The sequence below is a fragment of the Canis aureus genome, chromosome 1 (genome assembly GCF_053574225.1).
Source record: "Canis aureus isolate CA01 chromosome 1, VMU_Caureus_v.1.0, whole genome shotgun sequence".
NCBI classification, from domain to species: domain Eukaryota; kingdom Metazoa; phylum Chordata; class Mammalia; order Carnivora; family Canidae; genus Canis; species Canis aureus.
In genome coordinates, this window is record NC_135611.1 from 116804987 (window position 1) to 116817055 (window position 12069).

Below are 12069 nucleotides of genomic sequence, written 5' to 3' on the forward strand. Positions count from 1 at the left end.
CTTTAAAAAAAAAAAAAAAAAGCAGCCGATGTACCCAATCTTCTTAACTGGAAGGAAATAGGAATTTGTTATCCAAAGTATAAATAGGAGGCTCCAAATTTACTGATAGGCAAAGAAGATTATAATACTGAAAACAAGGTAATGAGTAAAAGTTCTTATGCAGAATAGGGTCCTAACCCCTTTCTAGTGATGCTTGTTAGAAATGCTGGGGTTACTGGTGTTAGACAACAGAAGGGTTCTTTTCTGAAAAAAATGAGAAGACCATGAGAACATTTATAGATACTAACATTTGGAGTCCTATAAAAGAAATATCTAGATATCTGATTGAATGATGCACAGCAAAGCCCACCATTTTATAAGCTCCAACCATGCATACCTACTACAGTAATATTTCTGATACTTCAGTGTTAAATATTAATATAGCACTAAAGATCACAAAAATGTGATGAAAGCTCTAAGGTGAAAGATCAAAACAAGAAGGAAAAAATAAGGAAAGGAATAAAAGAACACACACATACAATACTATAATTAGTACTACAGAAAGCTAAGAGCTTGTATAACACTTAAATATTAACAGGGTTCTATAAAAAGTGCTTTTGCAAATAAACAATATGATGTTTACCTAAAAAATTCAACAGCTTGGGAGAGAAAGGTCCAGGAAACCTCCCAGAATAAAAAAAAAGGAAGGGAGAAAGAAATGATGATTGGAAAATTAGTGGGTTAGTGGAGGCATCCAGGAGATTCAACATTTCTTAAAGGAGTTCCAGAGAAAACACAAAGGAAAATGAATGCAGGAAATTATCTCAATTCCATCTTTCATGTTAACAAGCTGATTATATAAATTACATATTTTTTATTTTTTATTTAAAGATTTTATTTATTTATTCATGATAGACATAGAGAGAGAGAGGTAGAGACACAGGCAGAGGGAGAAGCAGGCTCCATGCAGGGAGCCTGACATGGGACTCGATCCTGGATCTCCAGAATCTTCAGCCCTGGGCTGAAGGTGGCGCTAAACCGCTGAGCCACCGGGGCTGCCCATAAATTACATATTTTAAAAGATTTTGTTTGAGAGAGAGAGAGAGAAGGGGGAAGGGCAGAGAGAGAAGAGAATGTTAAGCAGATTCCACTGAAGAGGACCCTAGATCAGACCTGAAGTGAAACCAAGAGTTAGATGCTTAACCAACTGCGCCACCTAGGTGTCCCTAGAAGATTTTTTTTTTTTTTTAATTTTTATTTACTTATGATAGTCACAGAGAGAGAGAGAGAGAGGCAGAGACACAGGCAGAGGGAGAAGCAGGCTCCATGCACCGGGAGCCGGATGTGGGACTCGATCCCGGGTCTCCAGGATCGTGCCCTGAGCCAAAGGCAGGCGCTAAACCGCTGTGCCACCCAGGGATCCCCCTAGAAGATTTTATTTTTAAGTAATCTTTATATCCAATGTGGGGCTTGAATTTACAACCCTGAGATTAAGAGTTGCATGCTCTATCAATTAAGCCAGCCAAGTGCTCCTAAGCTGATACTATCTTAAAATGTTTAAATCAAAAGTAGATAAAATAGCTGTATAAAATGTGGGAATAAACACCAATAGACTCAGTTAAATGAGTTGAAAGTGGTTGCCTATGTGGAATAGGAACTGGGCTAATAGTATTCCACTTTTTTTAAAAAATAGTTTTTTAAGTAATATCTACATTCCCATGTGGGGCTCAAACTCACAACTCCAAGATCAAGAGTCACACATTCCTCCAACTGAGCCAGCCAGGCATCCCCTATTTCACTTTTAAAAGCCCTATTTGGGATGCCTGGGTGGCTCAGTGGTTGAGTGTCTGCCTTTGGCTCAGGAAGTCATCCCAGGGTCCTGGGATTGAGTCCCACATCAGGCTCCCTGCAGGCAGTCTGCTTCTCCCTCTGCCTATGTCTCTACCTCTCATGAATGAATGAATAAATAAATAAATCTTTAAAATAAATAAATAAAAGCCCCTATTTGTTATATTCTCAGAGATGTACTTGATTTGGGCCTCTCAACTCTAACTGATCTAGAATTGTATAGTATCTATAGATGGTCTCTTTATCTGATTGCAGTTGAATTTTACATAGCTAAACAGCAAAGTACACATTTAGTGAAACAAAGGCTAGAAAACAGCCATTCTTGCTTTGAAATTTGATTTTCTGCAGTGTTTTGATTATGATACTATCATTTCTAAATATAGAAACTGTCATTGCCATCAACTTCAGTTTTCATGTTTCCCTTTCATTATGTCTGAAATAACTGGTACCAAAGCTCTCTTTCGTGAAGAGTCCTTTTCTTGTCCCCCTTCTGAATTCTTTCTGTTATAATTGTTTTCTAGTCACTAACTAGAAGTCTCCTATGTGATCTGTCCTGTCCCTCTCAAAATTTTATCCTCATTTTCTTTCCTTAAAAAAAAAAAAAAAAAAAAGATTTTATTTTTTAAGTAATCTCTACACCCAACATGGGGCTCAAATTTACAATCCCAAGATCAAAGTCATATGGCCTACCAACTGAGCCAGCCAGGTGCCCCTCCTCATTTCCTTATGCAAGAACTGACTCTAGTAATATGCTCTCACCCATATCAATGCTATAATACATGCTTAGAAAACAAAAGCCCTCTATCATCACTGCATGCCATATGCAAAAATTCCCTCAAAATGAATAAAAAACCTTAACATAAGTATTAAAACTATTAATATAAAAAGAGAAAATGGTAGACTTCACCAAAATTAAAAATGAATGCCCTTCAAAAACACAGTTAACAAAAAGAAAAGCCAAACTGGTAGAAACTGATAAAGGGCTCATATCCAAAATATATTGAATTCCTAAAACTAAAAAAGATAAATCATCTAGTTTTTAGAATGGGTAAAAGACTAGAATAGACATTTCACAAAATCAGATATGTGAATGGCCAATAAGTACATTAGATGTTTATTTTAACTAGTGATCAGAAATGCATATTAAAACCCTAATGAGGGGATCCCTGGGTGGCTCAGTGGTTTGGCGCCTGCCTTTGGCCCAGGATGTGATCCTGGAGTCCCGGAATCAAGTCCCACATCAGGCTCCCTGCATGGAGCCTGCTTCTCCCTCTGCCTATGTCTCTCTTTCTCTCCGTGTATCTCATGAATAAATAAATAAAATCTTTAAAAATAAAATAATAAAATAAAATAAAATAAAATAAAACCCTAATGAGATACATTACACATCCACTAATATGGCTAAAGGTAAAGCAACTTTCAATCCAAGTATGAGAATATGAAGCAAGTATAACTCTCAATGGTAACAGTAGGTGGAAATGAAAAGTGGTTTAACTACTTTGGAACACAGAGTATTTTATAAAGTTAAATATACACTTATCTATGCAGCAACCCCACTCCTAGGCATTTATTCAAGAAAAATAAGTATGTTCACACAAAGACTTTGTATATGAATGTTCATAATAGCATTATTCAAAATAGCCCAAAATAGAAATAATCTAAATGTCTACTGACTGGTGAAAAGACAAATTATATATGATAATAATCAATAAAAATGTATGAAATAACATACATAATATGAATTCAAAAAATGTAAAACCAAGTCAAAGAAATTAATGCTAAAGATTATACAGTATATGATCACATTTTTATGAAATTCTAGAAACAGCAAGCTATAATAACATAAAGCCAATTAGTTATCACCAGGGATGGGGGAGGGGTATGGTTCAACTGCAAAAGGGCAGAACTGTTGATGAATCTATTCTGTATGTTTGTTTTGGTTTAGGTTTTATGACTATACAAATACCAAATTTATCAAATAATATATTTAAAGGGGGTGACTTTTATTTAATGTAAAATATACCTTAATAAAGCTGAAAATGTAAATACACACCTGAAGGTCTACAACAATCACTAATTATTTAATAATCATCTTGTACATTATGCTCAAGACGCAGATACGAAGGATAAAATACTGGCCTTTCTCTCAATGAGCTTCAATGTATGTCCTAAACATGAAGTGAAAAACAGAAATATGAGAGAGTACATACCTAGGACCAAGTTGCTCTGGAAGCTATAATATGGTATAGGAGTAGAAAGATTAGAGAAACTGGACTAAAATGATGAGACATTTTATTAAAAATGAAGCTCAAGGATAAACAATGGATAGGTCTTTGACAGATGGGTCACTGCACAATCAAATTCAAAGACACAAATAATTCCATATATATGAAGAGGGGAGGTAAGAAGGGTACAGCCAATCCTATTTAAAACTGGAATAATTATTGTAATCACCAACTGTGTGGTAGAGAGAGGAGGGAGACTAAAAACATACTAATGTATAAGATATACATCATTCCTTAGTGGGGACTAAAGAAACAGAAGATGAAGACTAAGGAAGTTATGAATATAAAGTCAACCAAGAGAATATTATAAAAAAAAAGAGAGAATATTATAAAATAATACATATTATAATAAAATATAATAAGCTTTCCAAATTTTCCGAAGACATAATATCCAAGACAAGCAAATCAAAGATGCTACAAAAAAGGATAAAAAAAGATGAGGTCAAATTTAAAACAGAATGCATAATATTAAATAAGAAAACCAATACTAAACATACTGTGACTGTCAATAAACACAACTAAGATAAAAAGAACTACTAAAAGAAAAAGACTATGACAGGCTCATACAGAAAATTCTCAGGCTCCATACATATGTCTTAAATCAGAAAATCTGCAGATAAGGCCCAGTAATCTGCATTTTAAAAAAAGATTTAATTTATTTATTCATTCATTCATTCAGAAAATCTGCAGATAAGGCCCAGTAATCTGCATTTCTAAAAGATTTATTTATTTATTTATTCATTCATTCATTCATTCGAGACACAGAGAAAGGCAGAGACACAGGCAGAGGGAGAAGCAGGCTCCTCATGGGGAACCTGCTGCGGAACTTGATTCCAGGATCCCAGGATCATGCCCTAAGCCAAAAGTAGACACAACCACTGAGCCACCCAGGTGTCTCCCAGTAATCTGTATTTAACAAGCCCTCCAGATGATTTTGACACATGCAAATGTTTAATAACTGATATAACAAAATGCACCTAAACTATATACACATCTAAAACAGTATCAGATATACTGAAAATAAAGAATAAAGATAATCATGATACATAAAACAAAGACATCCAAGATACAAAAACACATTAGTAACTGAGAAGATTACCTTTCCTCAAGCATCAAATCCATAAAGTTGAATATACTAAAGATAGGAACATTAAATAAAAATGTATACTAATTTATAACAGAGAGCTAATCAGTTTTATAACCACCTTTTTAAAGGCTCAAAGAACATTCTTAAAATCAGCCAATACAGTTTGCCTATAAAACCTACAAAACGGGATCCCTGGGTGGCGCAGCGGTTTGGCGCCTGCCTTTGGCCCATGGCGCGATCCTGGAGACCCGGGATCGAATCCCACATCAGGCTCCCGGTGCATGGAGCCTGCTTCTCCCTCTGCCTATGTCTCTGCCTCTCTCTCTCTCTCTCTGTGACTATCATAAATAAATAAAAATTAAAAAAAAAAATAAATAAAAAAAAATAAAATAAAACCTACAAAACTATTCCACAATGTGGAAAAGGGCAGATAAAATACTTTATCTAAAAAAAAATTACAACAGAAAAACAGAATTTGTTGCTTTAAATTTCAAAATGTACTGGCTTCAACAAAAATATTAAAGAGAAAATTAATTGAAGAATATTCAGAAATATTCAGAAAAATTCAGAAAAAATATATATCAGATCCCACAGAACACATGTGAAAAATGCCTGGATAGGTTTTATTTTTTTTAAAGATTTTATTTATTTATACATGAGAGACACACAGAGAGAGAGAGAGGCAGAGACATAGGCAGTGGGAGGAAAAGCAGGTTCTATGCAGGGAGCCTGATGTGGAACTCGATCCCGGGACCTTGGGACCATGCCCTGAGCCAAAGGCAGACAGATGCTCAACCACTGAGCCACCCAGGCATCCCCTGGATAGCTTTTAATATAAATGTTTACACTACTTTAAAAAGAAATAACATAATAAACTAAGCATTCAAACTAAGAAATTACAGTAAGTAAATATAAGAAAAACAGAAAAATTGGGGCCCCTAGGCGGCTCAGTTAAGTGTCTGGCTCTTGATTTCAGCCTAGTATATGATCTTTGGGCTATGAGATTGAGCCTTGGATTGGGCTCTGTGCCCAGCAAGGAGCCTGCTTGGGATTCTCTCTCTCCCTCTCCTTCTGCCCCTCCCCACCACATGCTCTCTCTCTCTCTCTCTCTAAAAAAGTAAATAATAAAAACAAAAATAAAAATTATTAAAGATAAGAAAAATTAATTACTGGGGGACACCTGGGTGGCTCAGTGGTTGAGCATCAGCCTTCGGTGCAGGGTGTGGTCCGGGAATCAAGGATTGAGTCCCATATGGGCTTCCCTGCGGGAAGCCTGCTTCTCCCTCTGCTTGTGTCTGTGCCTCTCTCTCTGTGTCTCTCATGAACAAAAAAGTAAATCTTAAAAAAAAAAAAAGAAAAATTAATTATTACAAGTGGCAAAACAGAAGTAATAATAAATTCATAAGTTGATTCTTAGGGAAAAACTAAAGAGAAATAAGCAAAATTACAAAAATAAAAAATGATTATTTGGAAATAATCATAAATAGAAAAGGACTATAGATTATTTGCTCAACTCTATGCAAATAAAATTGAAAACCAAATATGAATACTGAAACCAGGGGTGCTTGGGTAGCTAAGCTAGTTAAGAGTCTGCCTTTGGCTCAGGTCATGATCTCAGAGTTCTGGGATCAAGCCTTGCATTGGGCTCCCTGCTCAGTGGGAAGTCTGCTTCTCCCTCTGTCTCTCAAATAAATAAAAAATCTTGGGGGGGAAAAAAGAAAACTGAGACCAGAAAACACAGAAATCCTAAACAAACAAGTAAACATGGAAAAAAAATATAGATAATTGTTAAAGTATTTTATTACCCTAAAGCCCAAGGCATAAATGGCTCAACATGTGGATTTTATAAAACTTTTACAAATTACAGTAATAGCATTTATTTAAAGATTTCCAATTCTTAAATTTATTACATTTGCAAAAGCATGATGGAGAACAGATCAGGATTAGCCCATTATATTACTAGTAAAAGAAAACAGAGAAATGACATCTCCTTGGTAACTAAAATTCCTTGTAGTTTTATAGGTATGACATCAACATACTTCATACATTATTTATCAGAATTGAATTTTTCATAGTGTAAAATTTTTTTGAAAGGTTTATTGATTTTAGAGAGCGAGACAGGGAGAGAGTGAGGGAGAGAGAGAGGAGGGGGGAGGAGGAAAGAGAATCTCAAGCAGACTCTTCACTGATTGTGGAGCCCCCAACACAGGGCTCAAACGAACTGCCATGAGATCATCACCTGAGTCAAAATCAAGAGATGCTTAATTGACTGAGCCACCCAGGTGCCCCTCATACTATAAAATTCTAAACAGAACTAGGCAACACCATCTGAAAATCAGGCAAAATGGTTCTTTCAATAGCATTTACCTTGTGGTTTAAAAAATATTTTCAAAATAGAAATCAAGATAGTCTAATGTGAAGCAAACTACTTTTGTGCTATAATGCCTGACCTGAGGAGTTGCAGCAGAGATCCTATGGTCTACAAAGCCTTATATATTTATTATTGGGACCTTTACAGAAAAAGTTTATTGACCTCTTGCCCTACAATGGTGATTTCTCTCTCCTCTGCCAGGCTGGATCCAGTTTCAACCACAACTGAATGATAAATAGACAATCTGGAAAAAATCTGGATGCTTAAAGGACCACAAAGACCAAAGCAACCATGCAAATCAATACACTATTCACTATTCAATACATTACTGGTATGTGACCAAGAAATCAATTCCTATATTCCTTAAAGCAGTACATTTTAGGGTTTATTATAATCACTTAGCTTTACCATGATAAACTTTTTAGTTCTGTCTCATGCTTTACAACATCATGTATCTGCAGATGCCTACTCAACTCAGGCATTGTAGAAAGAAAGTAGTCACAAACAATAAGAGAATGAATGGACAAGATGTACTAAATGTGGCCATGTTTCAGTAACTCTTCATAAAAACACACAGTAGGTTTTAGTTTGCTAAGCCCTGTTCTAACAGGTCACTATTTCCACAGAATATAGTTAAGAGCTTCCTTGACATTTGTGCACTCTGATATTAATATTTTGAAAATATTTTTTTAAAGATTTTATTTATTTATTCATGAGAGACACACAGAGAGAAGCAGAGACCTAGGCAGAGGGAGAAGCAGGCTCCCTAGTGGGAGCCCAATGCAAGACTCGATCCCAGGACCCTGGGATCACGCCCTGAGCTGAACCACTGATCCACCTAGCCATCCCATATTTTGAAAATATTTAATCACTAGCCTGGACCTCTTTCCACAACGGATTCACATATCCACTTGCTACTCAAAATCTATACTTGGATGTCTAATAGGGTTTAATCTTCCCTGCCCCAAACCAAACTCTTGTTCTCCCAAATGAATTCCTCCCAAATTCTTCTCATCTTGTTAAATAGCCACCTCATTTTCACAATTCCTCAAGCCTTGAACAACTGTCTCTTAGATCATACACCTGCTACATCTCCACATCCTGTTAGCTTTAATTTCAAAACACTGTCAACATCGGGCCATTTCTCATAATCCTCAAGGTGTAAGCCACATCATGTCTTGCCTAGATCATTTAACAGGCTCCTCAGTGTTCTTCCTACTTTTGCCTTTGCCACTTTATAGCCCCTCTCCACACAGCAACAGCTGTGTATTCTTGTCACAGTCAAATCATGTCACTGTTCTGCTTGAAAGCCTCCTTGTATACTCCTATAAAGATTTAGAAGAATACACAGTTACTAGTGACTGCTTCCGGGGAACAGATATGGAGAAGTGAGGGCCAGGATTTAGAAGACATACCCATTGTTTTACTTTTCTTTCTTTTTTTTAAAAGATTTTATTTATTCATTAATGAGAGACACACAGAGAGAGAATGGGAGAGACACAGGCAGAGGGAGAAGAGAAGCAGGCTCCATGCAGGGAGCCTGACGTGGAACTCGATCCTGGATCTCCAGGATCACACCCTGCACTGAAGGTGGTGCTAAACCACTGAACCACCCGGGCTGCCCATTGTTTTACTTTTCTATTAAGTATGTGTACTGGATTTTTTAAAAAGTAGTATTATTTCTTTTTAAAAGTAACAGAGAGGTGAACATGTAGGAAATCAGGACTAATTTCCAAGCCAGCCATATTGTTAAAAAACAAGAGGGGAGAGAAATGTTGTGCTATGATAGTTGGAGGTAGGAAGAAAATAAGAAATGAGGATAAAGGGGTAAAACTCAACTCTGAGACATATAACGATGGAAGTGGGGAGAAATGAGAGAAAGTTAAATTTTATATGAAAGAAAATTTTTAAGAGAAAGAGTACAATCGGGGGATGGGAGGGGCAGATGGAGAGGGAGAGCCAAGCAGGCTTCATGCCCAGTGTGGAGTACAATGTGGGCCCAATCCCATGACCCTGAGATCATGACCTGAGCTGAAATCATGAGTTGGATACTTAACTGACTGAGCTACCCAGGCGCCCCTAGAAAATTCAATTTTAAAGAAAAAAATCTATATGCTAAGATTTGAAAGATTACAGATTTTGTAATCCTTGGCAAGATAACAACTAGGGGAAAGTGAAAAATGGAGAATGTTAGTGAAAGGGAGAACACAACATGTAGGTTGTAAAATTTATCAAACTGAGACTGCAAATGAAGAGGCTGGCATCCAGAATAGAGGTTGGAAGGACAACCAGACACCCAGAATCTGAGAAAAAAACCAGCACTGATCAAGCAAGAGTTATCTGGAAATGCTATTTAAGTATCTAAAGAATTTCCAGCAACTGTTACTCCAAAAGAAAAGGGCTGGTAAGAAAACTGCCTCAAAAAATTTTTCAGAGGGCAGCCCCGGTGGCCAAACAGTTTAGTGCTGCCTTTAGCCCAGGGCGTGATCCTGAAGACCTGGGATTGAGTCCCACGTCAGGCTCCCTGCATGGAGCCTGCTTCTCCCTCTGTGTCTCTCTGCATGAAGCCTGCTTCTCCCTCTGCCTGTGTCTCTGGTTCCCTCTCTCTCTGTGTCTCTCATGAATAAATAAAATCTTAAAAAAAATTTTTTTTTTTCAGAGGTTGGAGGTTGAGTAATTGTAACAAGCCCTTATCCCACTGATACCTGCTAGGTTCTTTCTTGCTCACCTGAAGAGCACCTCCTTTACAGTTCTCTCTCCATTGCTCTTCTTGTTTAAACCGGTACCCTTACACTTCTAAATAGTGACACAGGATTTGGACATTACTGTTGAGGGTCAAAGCAGCATCCTATAATTCAGGTTGAAGCCACAGGACTCTTGGAGGTTTTGAAGGATAAGGCAAGTGCAGTTCCTGTAGATGCACAAGGAAGCTGGCCTGTGAAAAAAGAACAAAGTAATGATGACCCTTTGGCTTAGAAGCTGGAGCACATGCATACGTGTGATCACATGGGAAAAAAAAGTATTTATATTTTGCTTCCCAGGCCAAACCCATTATGCCATTTAAAGGTCCATACATTTCAGAAATGGGAAATATTCTTTTCAGAATTTAGGTGATACAGAGAAATTACATGAGACCAAGTTGTCAGAGTTCTACAGATTCACAACCTGAACTGGTACCTCTGAGGAAGTGTCACCTGTGGCCTTGCTCCTGATTGAACACAGTTTTGAATATCATTTTCCCCCATAAAATAATTTTTCTTATAAATCTGAAGTCACCAACTTTAAATGATATGGATAAAATGTAAAGGATGTTGTTCCATGTATTTTTCATGGTTAGAGTTCTTAAAATTGTTTAGCAGCTTAGTATTTTACCTAGGTCATGTTACTCTAGGAGAAATTAAGCATTATAAGTACCCTATAATTTTATTGTCATTCATTGATTCAACAAATATACATATTTATCATTTATTATGTGTAACTAAGAAATCTGGCCCTCCCAATTTGTAATGGGGTGTGACAGATAAGAGTCAAACTCAAAAGCTCTTCCCTTGGTCAGTTATAAGAGGCTTTGAATCTGGCTGGACAGTGTTATGAACTGACAAAACAGGTAGTACAAAGGGGAAATGGATGAAGGCAAACCACAAGAGGCAGGAGTTATCAGTAATAACATTTTGTGCATAGTTTGAAGTTCCTGTGCAACCTCAAGGTGGAGCTGTCCATTAGGCAATCGGATATATAAATAAGTAGTTCAAGACATGGCTCAAATAGGAATGGACATTTGTTAGTTACCTGTTGGTGAAGCTACAGCAGTCAAATTTTGTTCTTAGAGGTAAAAACAAACAAACAAACAAACAAAAATATATATATATATGATCAAAGTCAGAAACTTAGGAATAGTAGTGGTTAAGGGACAAACAGAAACATAAATTACTAGTGGAGCTTTTTTTTTTGGAGGGGGGGTGGTTATTCCTTGGTGTTGATTGGAATTATACAAATGACAGTAGTATAATGAAAGTCAAGTAAACATTCAAATGAGGCAGCGAGGGGCACCTGGATGGCCAAGTTGGTGAAGGATCTGCCTTTGGCTCAGGTTATAAAGTCCTGGGATCAAGCCCAGCATCAGGTACCCTGGTCAGTGGAGATTCTGCTTCTCCTTCTCCCTCTACCCCTCCCCCCACTTGTGCTTGTGTGTGGTCACTTTCTGTCAAATAAAATCTTAAAAAAAGTGAGAGAAAGTGATAAATATCTGAAAAATAATGGAGTGAACATAGAAATCTAATTCTTCCATCCTAGTTAAAAATGGAAATAAACAAGACAAGCAAAACTGTGATTCTTACCCCTGCCCTAGCTATTGCATCTCCCTTCTCTGACAACCTTTATTTTCTGTGTAAACTTCAAAAGCTTCTTTATGTACCTTCGAATATACATTCTTATTCCCACTTAAGATATGACGTATATTTACATTTGTTCAAGTTTTCTTTTGGTCTTTTGTTAACATT

The 12069-nt window shown here is 36.8% G+C and overlaps 1 protein-coding gene across 5 annotated transcripts in view; it reads right to left on the reverse strand.

Annotated features, from left to right (window-relative positions):
- ZNF260 (zinc finger protein 260) overlaps positions 1–12069 on the reverse strand; it is a 31079-nt gene that overhangs the window by 16839 nt on the left and 2171 nt on the right. For 2 of the 5 annotated variants that reach the window (XR_013385981.1, XM_077908804.1), the window contains exon 2: positions 10299–10505. The gene's annotated coding sequence lies outside the window, so the exon portion shown is untranslated. Of the gene's footprint in view, positions 1–3884; positions 3996–6359; positions 6538–10275; positions 10506–12069 lie in introns of those variants that run through there. The other 3 variants (XR_013386021.1, XR_013385962.1, XM_077908876.1) reach the window with 3 other exon arrangements.